The sequence below is a fragment of the Portunus trituberculatus genome, chromosome 18, assembly GCF_017591435.1.
Source record: "Portunus trituberculatus isolate SZX2019 chromosome 18, ASM1759143v1, whole genome shotgun sequence".
NCBI classification, from domain to species: Eukaryota; Metazoa; Arthropoda; class Malacostraca; order Decapoda; family Portunidae; genus Portunus; species Portunus trituberculatus.
The window spans coordinates 12731412-12743911 of record NC_059272.1 but is presented as its reverse complement, the minus strand read 5'-3'; the positions used below and the strand labels follow the sequence as shown (position 1 = coordinate 12743911).

The window sequence follows — 12500 nt, the reverse complement described above, 5'->3', positions numbered from 1 at the left end:
CCCTCCATATCCACTCGTTCCTAACTTTCTAACTTTCCACCTTTTGATCCACTACGTTAAGGATCAGAGGTGTCATGAGAGAGAGAGAGAGAGAGAGAGAGAGAGAGAGAGAGAGAGAGAGAGAGAGAGAGAGAGAGAGAGAGATGCCTAGTAGTATAAAGTTTTGAGAAAAAGTTGTAAGATAGAACTTTATACACTGTAGCACAACACACACACACACACATACACACACACACACACACACACACACACACACACACACACACACACACACCACACACACACACTCTCTCTCTTGTGCACCATACCATTAGTATTGTACTGTACATCAACTTTCCCAGTAAAATTTCAACACTCCATAAGACCACCACCACTTCCAATAACAACAGTGTTAGAATTACAAGTCATGACGCAACAACTATACACTACTACTACTACTACTACTACTAGAATCTCACAAGCGCCTGTCTAATTTTTTTTCCTTCTTTCCTTTGTGCTCCTCCATTTCCTCTCGCTCCTCGCAACACAACTTTCGCAGTCACAACTAAAGCCTAAAAGTTTCATCTTCCATTCACTTTCAAAGTTCCCCTCGCTGGCATCGCGTTCCCTCTTCTCTTCCACTTGCTCTTCTTTTATCTATTAGTCACAACACATTGACGGGAAAAAAAAATCGATTGAACAGAAATTTCAAACCACGGATTGAAAAAAAAAAAAAAAAAAAAAAAAAGCTGAAAGTGTACATCTCTCTCTCTCTCTCTCTCTCTCTCTCTCTCTCTCTCTCTCTCTCTCTCTCTCACTGTGGATAAAGACACAAGGCCGTCAGGTGTAGGAGTGAGTGAGAGAGTGAGCGAGTGAGGTAGCTAGCCACTTTTTTTTTTTTTTTTTCCAGTGGACTGGTCGTTGTAGTATTGCTAAGATGGCACAGGTTAGGACATTCTCTCTCTCTCTCTCTCTCTCTCTCTCTCTCTCTCTCTCTCTCTCGTTGCCTTAGAGTTACAATATTCTGTACGAACTTCTATAGCTCCCTTATTTAGGTACATGTGAAAGCAACACACATACACACACACAATTTTGAGAGAGAGAGAGAGAGAGAGAGAGAGAGAGAGAGATTGTACTAAGTTACTGAGTGCAGGAAAAGCTTGTAAATTGTACAAGTCATCTTCCTGTCTGCTCTCTCTCTCTCTCTCTCTCTCTCTCTCTCTCTGCCCACAACTCAAAACACACACACACACACACACACACACACACACACACACACACACACACACACACAGTCCACTGCTTAACCACTTCACCTTTAAGGCCAAACAGGTGAGAATAAGTGGAGGACACGAACCACTCTTTCCCTTCGCCTGAGGAGGAGGAGGAGGAGGAGGAGGAGGAGGAGGAGGAGGAGGAGGAGGAGGAGGAGGAGGAGAAGGAGGAGGAGAAGGAGAAGGAGAAGGAGAAGGAGAACGAGGACGAGGAAGAGGAAAGAGAGGAAAATAAATAGATAAAATACGACACGCAAACTTCAGACAACTATTCCGTAACACGACCTCTCTCTCTCTCTCTCTCTCTCAGGAAGTGACCAAAAACCTTTATCCAAATCGATTTCGGCACACAGCGTCACTGCACTCCACACCGAACTGCAATGGAGGGGCTGCAGGAAGGCTGGTTGGGTGGGTGGGTGTGTGGTGGGCGGATTATAGGAGACAGGGGTGAGAGGGTTGGGTTGGGCTGGGTTGGTTGGCTCGAGTCGGGGTGTGAGTGTGACGGCTTGTGTTGTTGTTGTTGTTGTTGTTGTTGTTGTTGTTGCTGCTGCTGCTGCTACTACTACTACTACTGTGTGTGTGTGTGTGTGTGTGTGTGTGTGTGTGTGTGTGTGTGTTGAATTCACGACTTTTCTTATATCCAGATTGGAGCTTTACACTTCAAAAATCAGGTCAGAGACTACTGAAAGGAAATAATGAGTGAAAAAGTAGAAGTGAATAATTGCTAAAGATGTGCAGTGGACGACTGTGATATGGAGAGAAGATGGTGCATGAATTTGTGGAGCGGAGGGATGAAACAGTGGTGGTGGAGTAAGCTGAGTGGCTGTAGTGATAAAGGGTCGTCTGTGTGGGTGTGGATCAGGCAAGCAGCAGGCGGCAGGCGGCAGCCAGGGCAGCGTTGAGGAGGGGGAGGGGTAGGGAGGGGGAGGAGGAGGAAGGATAGTGGTGAGGAGTGGTGGTGCACGCAGTTGAGTGTTGGTGACGGTGGTGGTGGCGTGCTGCTGTCAACAAGGTGGTGGGTGGAAGGAGGAGGAGGGCCCTAGGCCCCTAGTCATGACAACTGTCAACATGAGGCGAAGGTTGGCACGCAATGATTCAGCTGAACGACACTGGGTGCACGAAAGAAACACACACACACACACACACACACACACAGAGAGAGAGAGAGAGAGAGAGAGAGAGAGAGAGAGAGAGAGAGAGAGAGAGAGAGAGAGAGAGAGAGAGAGTCTACAGCCTGCTACAGAAGCTTCAGTTTCAGCAAGGAGAAAACTGTTTGATTTCTGCTCGATGTGTGTGTGTGTGTGTGTGTGTGTGTGTGTGTGTGTGTGTGTGTGTGTGTGTGTGTGTGTGTGTGTGTGTGTGTGGATGATGACTTCTGTGTGGGTCGACCTGCATGTTTGCATGTTTTTTGGGGGTCACCGGCGATGCTGCGCCTCTTAGCTCCATTTATGTGACACACACACACACACACACACACACACACACACACACACACACACACACACACACACACACACACAGGTCAGGAAGAACTCACACCGCTGCCCCCCACCCCCAGAAGTCCTCACATTAAAGCTCACGACACTCGGTATTCCTCATGATGATCGCCCGATATCCGCGTGAGAACACACACACACACACACACACACACACACACACACACACACACACACACACACGTAGTTTAGTGGTTAGCACGCTCGGCTCACAACCGAGAGGGTCCGGGTTCGACTTCCGAGAGCGGAAGGCAAATGGGCGATGCTATTGATGTGTAGTCCCTGTTCACCTAACAGTAAATAAGTACGGGATGTAACTCAAGGAACTGTGGGCTCGCTTTCCCGGTGTGTGGTATGTGATGTGGTTTCAGTCCTACCCGAAGATCGGTCAGTATGAGCTCTGAGCTCTTTCCGTAGAGGAAAGGCTGGCTGGGTGACCAGCAGACGACCGTGGTGAATAAAACACAAACACACACACGGCGCGACCCCCACAACTAAGCCTTTTCACATGGGATGGTTTAAAGCTGAGCACCACTGCAGCTTTGATAACTGGATGGCTGGCTAGGTGGCTGCACGCGTTCTTCTGTCGCTACACACACAACGTACATACAAGGCTAGGTTGAAGGAACGATATATTCTCGTTGAATCATATTAAAATACCGCCAATCTGGGCTGAGTATAAGTTGGCTGGGGCCTTCATTGCTACATCACCTTTGCTTCCTCCTCCTCTTCCTCCTCTTCACACAGACCAGCACGCGAGGACAGGCAAGCAGGCGAGGCAAGGCCGACGCTGTGGACTTCCTACGGCATCTCAATAATTTAACGCATCTATTAGCCACCGCAGAGAGAGAGAGAGAGAGAGAGAGAGAGAGAGAGAGAGAGAGAGAGAGAGACTTGAGACTTGTTGGTACAGGAGGGGCAGGGTTGGGTAGGGTTCTGGTGTTGTGGGTCCTGGGGTGTGTGGGGGGGACGCCATACATTCGCCCTCCTCGACAGCTACCTAGGTAACGTTCTCGAACCGGTTTGACCCTCACACCGGCGGCTGGATTCGTCCGCCAACTCATTAATCATGGTTGTATTAAACGTTTATTATTTTTTTCCCTTCCCTCCCCCTCTCTCTCTACATGCTCTTTTTATTATTTTTTTTTATGGGGGAATTCCCTATAAAGAGAAGAAAGGGTGGTTGGTAGCTTTCGCTGCCTTCTCATCCATCCTCCTCCTCCCGCCCCAAGCCGCCACCTTGGGCTAGAGGCGGGGACTGGTAACATCTTTTTTAAGACCCACCCGACGCTAGGCTACGGCGGGCCAGGTGAGTTGTCATACACTAAGAATAACACACGACAGTCACTGCACGGGATCGCCTCACCACCACCACCACCACCACCATCTCCCCTCCCTCCCACCATCTCTCCTTCCCTCGCTCCACCTCTCACCGCCACCCACCATCCGCTGTATATACTAACCACTCTCTCCAGCCGTGTAAAGCGTCCCTCCCTCCCTCCCAGCCCTCTATAGTTAATAATAACTGTGTTAACTCGCTTCTTTTGTCGTGGGCCAAGTTCACTGGAAACTCGTATACATTTCAACAACAGTTAACAGTACGTCATCTGCATAATCCATTGTCTCTATCCTCCCCTCAATGAATAAGTAGAGTAGTACTGCGCGTCACTAACTCATTCACACCTTCCTCTCACTCGCTCTATTATTTATTACTTTGAACATAAGAGCGAGTGAGTGCAAGTTTAGTAGAGTCACACTTGCTGCTTTCCCAAACTCTCATCACCGACGCCGCCAACTCCAGAAGGGAAGCCCAACCCATTCGAGCCCGGTGGTCCTGACTCAGAGTATCCTATACCGGCAGGACTGAACCCCGAGACTATATTGACATGAGTAGCAGCCCCACACACACACACACACACACACACACACGGGCGAAGTGAACAAAGACAAGACCACAATGGACTGGTAACAACTCAGGCGATCTGGTTATCTGGGCGAGGAAGGGGCCCTGAGACGAGGACACAAGACAGACAGACAGCCTCCATCCATCTTTCCCCAGTACCCGTGAGGCACACTACCTCCCCACACTACCAAACAAATATCACCAGAGTCGATGTCGTATTTCACAAGAGCCTTCAACTTCCTAACCGTTAATCTGGTGACGAGCACTTCGAAGGCAGTTTCTCACTCAGCAACTGTGTGGCGAATGCAAATTAACTGGTAACGCTAGACCCTCAGTGCTTTTGTGGATAATAGGTGACTCAACCGACTTACAAATGTCCACTTCACACCCACATAATCAGGAAAGAGGTTTTGTCCTTTTTTAGCGAGCAGGGCAACACAATAAGGGTGATAATGGGGAGCAAAAAAGGCCATAGTTCACCAGGCGATACATTCAGACAAACACACACTGCACTGTTGGGTAAATGTGATCACAAGGAGGTGGTGTTGGCAAAACCTTATCACACACTCTTTAAAGGTCAATATAGTTGAGTTTATCTCGTCACCACACTCTCGTTCATGGAAAGTCTGTCTCGCACTTTCGGAAATTGTACACAGACTGCAGGTCAGCTTCTGTCACACACACACACACACACACACATGAGCAACATCTACAGTTCATGTTTGCACTCTGAGAACAATCAGCACAGAAGTACAACAAAGTATTCAACACTCACCTCGCCACTTCCAAGAAATGTATCCAGTGTGGTTACAATAAACGTGCTTTTCCAAGTCTGCAAGCATTCACAACCAACACGAACCAACCGGCCTTTTAATAATCCTCTCTCAGAACTACTCGACACATACACAGACACACACGTGACTCTACAGTGATGGGAGATAGCTGGGGCCAGAGGAGAAACGAAGACCTTTTAGAAGCCCTTTGCTCATAATGCACGGCTCTCTGGCGGTTCCAGATCACACACCCTTTCACTCTATCTATTTCACACTCCTCTCCTCACTGTGCACCCAACTTCTCTTACAGCTTTTTGATAAACTCATGATAACCCATTTCACTGGCACTTGCGGCCCACATGGTAACGGCCAGTGCGAACACTCTCCAAGTTGACCACAGACTGAACAAGTGGCACGTCTTGTTGTCAAAGTTTGAGGGGAGCGGCTATTATCTCGCGCAGACGCCCGCTGGAGCCGCTCCCCAGCCGCCTGCCTCGTCCCGCGCGCTTCGAATCTACTTTGGCTCCACACCACGCAAGAGCCCGATATTATCTCTCCCCCACAGCGCCTGGCGAGGATGAGATCGGCGAAGGAAGAAGCTAGCTGCTTGATGCCAAAAGTTTGCGTTAAAAACAAGAATTAAATTATCTAGGTAGCAAAGGAAGGTAAAATCTCGATCCCCTTGTGTGGTACCGAGTGATCACCAGCGACGGGTGAGTAAGGTTGGCGGGTCGTGAGACAGAGTTGACCGATGCGCGAAAACTTGGTAATAAACATCTGCCTCCCTTATGCTTTCTTCTCGCTACTACTTTGTTTTGGGCACGCTTTCAACATTTGACTAACGCTCCTATTTTATGCTTCTTGATAGAACGAAGAGTAAAGGTACAAAAAGTAGCTCTAGATGTGTAAATGGTTGCGTGTGGTCGCGTAGTGTGACACCAGGACCCAGCGGACCGTCTCTCTCTGCTGGTCTGCTCCCTTCGTAGCCACCACCTGCACCCACCTCACGTAAGATAATCTCCATTACGTAAACCTATTTCCCCACGTACCCCGCACGCAAAGCGATAATTCACGCTCCCTATCATAACAAATGGACTTTTAGCAAGTAGCTGAACTAAATATCAAGAAGAAAGAGGGTGAGGAAGCATAAAAACGGAATAAATTGTTTGGTGTATATCGTGAACCTGAAGTTATCGTGCGGTGCCGACGTGTGTGCTCTGAGTGACTGGCTGGCTGCCCTCCTTAGCCATACTTTTGTTTGATTTGTCGCCGCTGCCATTTCCTCCACAAACTATCTTAGCGCTGGCCCCAGATCACCTCTTCAAGCACCACACGCCTCACTGCCGTCTCCCTGCTCCCTTTCTCCCTTAGAAACTCGGCGAAACATGGTGTCCTGAGAGGTGAGACGGAGGGTGAGAGCGTTTGGCAGCCGTAAAGTAGTGTGTGGCCCTTCCCGCTCTCTCTCCCCGGGTCCTGCCGCCACCCATCCTCCCCCGATCGCATCCCCTCAAGTCCCCTTCCCCACACCCACAGACACCTAATCAACCGGGCATTGCTGGGTTTGCTCGGGCGCCGCCTTCCCTAGGAGCTTTAAACGCCTCCGTCCGTCCGGCATAGCGTTCACTTAATCATTTGCTCACTGGAGAGTTGATCTGTCGGAGCTGCGGACCGTACTGGACAAGTTTGCGTGACTGAGATGTGGTGACGGCCGACCCTGAGCTTCCGTGTTGCGATGCTTTTTATTCATAATCAACACTGGCGCGAGGGGTAGGGAGGGGACAGCCTGTCTGATGATGAATTGGGACAAAATGCATCTTTGCCTGGCTTCACACAAGCCATCGCGCTAATGAAATGATATATATATATATATATATATATATATATATATATATATATATATATATATATATATATATATAAAGCAGATTGAGGTGAAAGAAAATTGAAGGGTCGAGCTGGTGGCGAACATCCTTGAGCATACCAGCAAGGCAGCCAATGCCTACCTACACTCACTCACTCTCTCTCTCTCTCTGTGTGTGTGTGTGTGTGTTTCATTTTATAGCATCCACTGTCCAACCAGTGAAAACATTACAGTAGTCAGTAAAATTTAACGGAGGGTCGCGGAGGCTGAGCTGGGGTGAGTCACGGGGTGGATGGAAGCTATAGTAAATGCTCGGGAACTTCTACCTATAGTAACTATCAAGAGGGCCGCCTACTCCACAAGCTTCTGGTGGTGAGAGGGTCCATGGGTATCCTGGACTAACCCTAGCCTGCCCTCACGCTCTAAACAACCACCAAAAGCCTGGGAGAAGAGTAAATGACGAGACGGATTCCGCCGCTTACACGGGCGGGTTCAAAGTACGGCACCGGCGGGTAATTGAGGCGCATGGTGACACCTGGCAGCCGCTGGCCCCTTGTGTCTCACCCACTGCCTGTGTGTGTTCGTGTGTACGCGCGCGTGGCAGCCAGCCTCTGCTGCTGTTTATGTATACACATGTGTATGTACGTGTTTTTAAGGACCGTTTTCGTATCAAATATGCAAAGTATTTATCCTAAACAATACATGAATGCACACAGGCAGCGGGTGTGAGCGGAGGGCGAAGGTGGTGGGTCCTCACGCCAAGCCGGGGCCGGGCCCGGCGTTGGGTCCTCCTGAGAGAATATGTGAGCTGTCCGTCCGCCAGTTGTCTGACACCACCGCCTCCGCCGCAGCGATGAGTGAGGGCCTTATGCCGCGCCTCGAGCATGTGCGTGTTGGCTGTGATGGCCTCCCCTCGGCCGCCGCCACGATAATAGCAGCCATATCATGCGCTGAACAAGTAAATGGGGCTTGTGTCCACTTGTTGAACGAGGGCACACAGGCGCTGCGTGGCGGTGGTGGTGACAGGAGGATGGCGGCGCGTCAGCTCAGTGTTGTGGCGTGTTTGGCCTCTCAGAGGCGCCCTCCCGCCCTGTCTTTTCGCCACCTTCCCGAAATTATCAATAAATACACACCCTGGAGCTCTCCCGTCGCGGTCCTTCCATGATCTCTCCTCGCTGTGGGTAATGAAGTGGCTGGCCGCGGCCAGGCGACGGACGCGCCCACTCATGAGGGGAGCAGCTAGGCATGTTTTGTATTTCAGGTTGAGGCGCTATCCTTTGTTTCCAGGGGAGGGAGAACTTCGACGGGATCCCTATTGGTGTGTTGTATCGAGTGCGAGCTCTGTACAGGGACAGATGGCGTCCACCGGCAAGGAGGACACGGGCGCCGCTTGCAACCGTCGGCCGGCACAACCCGCCACCAGATGCCCGCTGCAGAGACCACCATCGGGGGGCACCACCCCGGTGTCCTCGAGGTGTCTGTAACATGTTGAATGCAAACAAATCAAGAAGCCAAGGCATGATTTGCTTCGTTAAACACACACACACACACACACACACACACACACACACACACACACACACTGGCTTCACAAGCCAGAGGACCGGGGTTCGATTCCACGGCCGGGTGGAGATATTTGGGTGTGTCTCCTTTCACGTGTAGCCCCTGTTCACCTAGCAGTGAGTAGGTACGGGATGTAAATCGGAGTTGTGACCTTGTTGTCCCGGTGTGTGATGTGTGCCTGGTCTCAGGCCTATCCGAAGATCGGAAATAATGAGCTCTGAGCTCGTTCTGTAGGGTAACGTCTGGCTGTCTCGTCAGAGACTGCAGCAGATCAAACAGTGAAACACACACACGCGCACACACACACACACACACACACACACACACACACACACACACACACACACACACCAATGTATAGTACACCATGACAGGACTCCATTGCACAGCAAAAGTTGTTCTGCTTCCAGTGCTGGACACCTGATGATCAAGCCCAATTGGGTGAGGAATTAACTTGCTCCACGCCAAGTGTCATATCATTACCACTCAACCAAGAACATTAAATCCGCCGCCAAATTGCGGACTGTAGCGGGATGGAGCATTCACCTCCTGCAGGTGGCCAAACAAAAAAATGTGACCACCTCCTAAACACCTTCCCCTCCCCACAGGGTTCCCACGCGGCACCTGTGACACCTAGGGAACGACTAAACGGTCTGCAAAACTCACTACTACTACTACTACTACTTTTATTTTAAATGTACACTTTTGTGCGTGAATAAAAAACGATGAATTGAATTGAACTACTACTACTACTACTACTATTACTTGTAATACTAATATATTTATGCTGTTAGGAGTATTATCTTTCCTACTCATCTACATACTCTTCCTCCAATATTTTTTACAACTTACATAATGAAATAACTGCCTATGAGAAAACACACACACACACACACACACACACACACACACACACAAGCATAAGCAACATATCCCCTCTAGATCTCATCCCAATGCTTTAACAGGTTTGGGCGTGGATGCGGGAGGAAAAGAACGCTGGCGCGGGCGTAGGTGGCCTCTCATCCGGCAGAGAGACGAGGCAAGGGGCGTGGGAGCCTCGGGGAGTCCTGCACGGATCCTCGACGCAAAGTCTCCCTTAATCCGCTCAGGTGCAGATCAGACGGTAACTCAGCCCGGTCACTTCCGTTCAACGCTGCGTCTGCCTTCCGCTGCCCCATGCAGGACCGCGAGAAGCAACCATAAGGGGAGAGGGAATGGGAGCAGGTGTTACTAGCGTTATTTTGTGTTACTAACGTGCTAGTAGAAGCGTTAACCGACGAGTAACGCCTAGATTCCTTTCAGGATGTTCTTTGTCTAGTTGTTCTTCTTTCTCATCCTTGTATATTTGTCTTTACGAATATTTTTCTTTACCTTTATTTGCATTCTTTCTCTATCTCTACTGCCTCTTCATTTCATCAGAGATTCATAGAAACGTCGCTAGAGATCTCTGTTACAAGGATCTTCAGGTCTTCTTGTAGTCCTCCTTCTCATGTTCTTCCCCCTCTTGCACCTCCACTTCCTTCCTCTCCCCCTCGTCTTCCTCCTGCTTCTTCTCTTGCATCATCATCAATCTTTGTCGTTATTATCCGTATTATCTCGCTACTTTGTTCATCTGTGGCGTTCTTCCTTGCGAGTAAGTGAAAGAGTTATGGAGTTCAGTTACTCTTCTTCTCCTACTCGTCCTCCTTCTTCTTCTCATGTTCCTGTTCCTGTTTTTCTTCCACTCATTTGTTATCCTATTTAGCCTCTCTCTCTCTCTCTCTCTCTCTCTCTCTCTCTCTCTCTCTCTCTCTCTCTACAACATCTTTACACCTAAAACTTGCCTATCCCCTCTCCCTCTTCCTTTCTCCTTTCCCCCACCACAGGTTACTGTCATTTATATCCCTCTCCTCAAAACAGCGAATCACACCTTCCCATCTTCTTCACTTCATATTCTCAGCCCCATAACATTCCTGCACTACTTTTCCGGTCCTTTAGATCCTCACATGTTATCTCTCTCTCTCTCTCTCTCTCTCTCTCTCTCTCTCTCTCTCCTCCTGGACCTTTTTTTTTTCCTACTCTTTATGTTACTCTAAGAATGTAAGCTTACGTTATCTATGCTAACCTAATCTACCTTTCCCTATCTAAACCTAACCTAACTTGACTACCCTATCTTAACGTAAATTACCTTTATCTAACTTACATATAAGGTGACCTAACGTACCACCATAGCCTAACTAATCTAATCTTAGCTAATAACGCCTTTAAGTAATCAAACCAAATCTAACTTACCTGAATCATCGTAACTTGTTGTGACCTAAAAATACAACCAAATTACATCTAACTTAACCTAACCTAACCTCCCTCATTTTCACCTCCTTCATCCACCATCACCACCACTCCCACCACCAACCGTCTTCCCTCAACAGCTCAACTCAACCCCTTGGCCAGCCCAGCAAGAGCCGCCCTCACCCCTGCAGCCAGCGTGACCCACCAGACCACATCCAACACCGCCTCGCAAAAACAAAGGTCACGCAAGAAAATCTATCTTTAGTGACGTGACAGGCACTCTCCCTCGGCACTCCTTCTCTTCTCCATCTTACTTTCTCTGTACTCTCCCACAGTTCTCGTCCTCTTCTTTTTTTCTCTCTTTTCTACTCCATTTATTCCTGTGTATTCCTCTTCTATCTTCGTGTTTTCCTTCTTCTTCCTTGTGTGTTTCTCTACTATATTCTCCTTGGTTTAATGATAATTGCTATTTTCTTTTTCTTTCGGTGTCTCCTATTTCATCTCGTTTCATCTATCCTCCTCCTCGTGCTCGTTCTCTTTTACGTCTTTTCTCTTTCCAGTCTCTTATCTTTATGTTGTTCTTCTCCTGTTCTTCCTATTAATCAACCTACCGGTCCTCGTTGCTATTATCTTCTTTTCTTCTTTTTTTTTATAACCTGCATCTCCTCATTTTCCGTCACATTTTTCATCTCTCCTTTTTGTTTTTTTATCCTCTTATACTAGTTCTTCCCTTTTTATATACCCTTCTCGTTCTCTATCTTATCTAATTCACTTTTCTGTCTATACACCTCTTCCTTCCAGTTCTCTCGTGTCTTCTGTTTCTTCGTTCTAGCCTTTCATTATCAACTACGCAACTTTCCAGCACCAGGCCAAGCTTCTCACTCACTTCTGCATTGACCATGGTTAGGAGAAGACAACAAGAGTAAGTACGGCGGTCCCAGAAGTAAAGGTAAAGATCAAGTGGTCCTTCAGCTTGCCTCTCTCCACCAGGGCGGCGCTGGCGAGTGGCTTCTGTCTAACACCACCTGCTAGCCACAGACATTTGCGTGTTTCTCAAGTCTATATTCTGAATCACTTTGCTTTCCAAAGGCCATAGAAGTCATTAGCTAGGCTTTCAAGAGTATTTCTCGTATTAATGATGTAGATACAGTATTTTGTTAATCTTAAACTAGAAACCTGACAAAAAACGTCCTTATAAATCCGTGTCACTTCAACGAGACTAGAGCCGTCTGAAGGTAGTGAAGGTGCGGCGCATGAGTGTTTCAGAATACGGGACACAGAAAGGTGGAAGAATAACACGGCGAAGAGAAAGGGAACAAGAAACGTGACGCAATACTAACAGGTCCTCTCTCTCTCTCTCTCTCTCTCTCTCTCTCTCTCTCT

General features: G+C 48.4%; 1 protein-coding gene across 1 annotated transcript in view; it reads right to left on the bottom strand.

The window, feature by feature from the left end:
• LOC123505347 (neurogenic protein mastermind-like) overlaps positions 1-5885 on the bottom strand; it is a 56630-nt gene extending 50745 nt beyond the window's left edge. Inside the window, 1 exon segment of the mRNA XM_045256565.1 lies at positions 5428-5885. The gene's annotated coding sequence lies outside the window, so the exon portion shown is untranslated.
• Positions 5886-12500: the final 6615 nt, after the last annotated feature.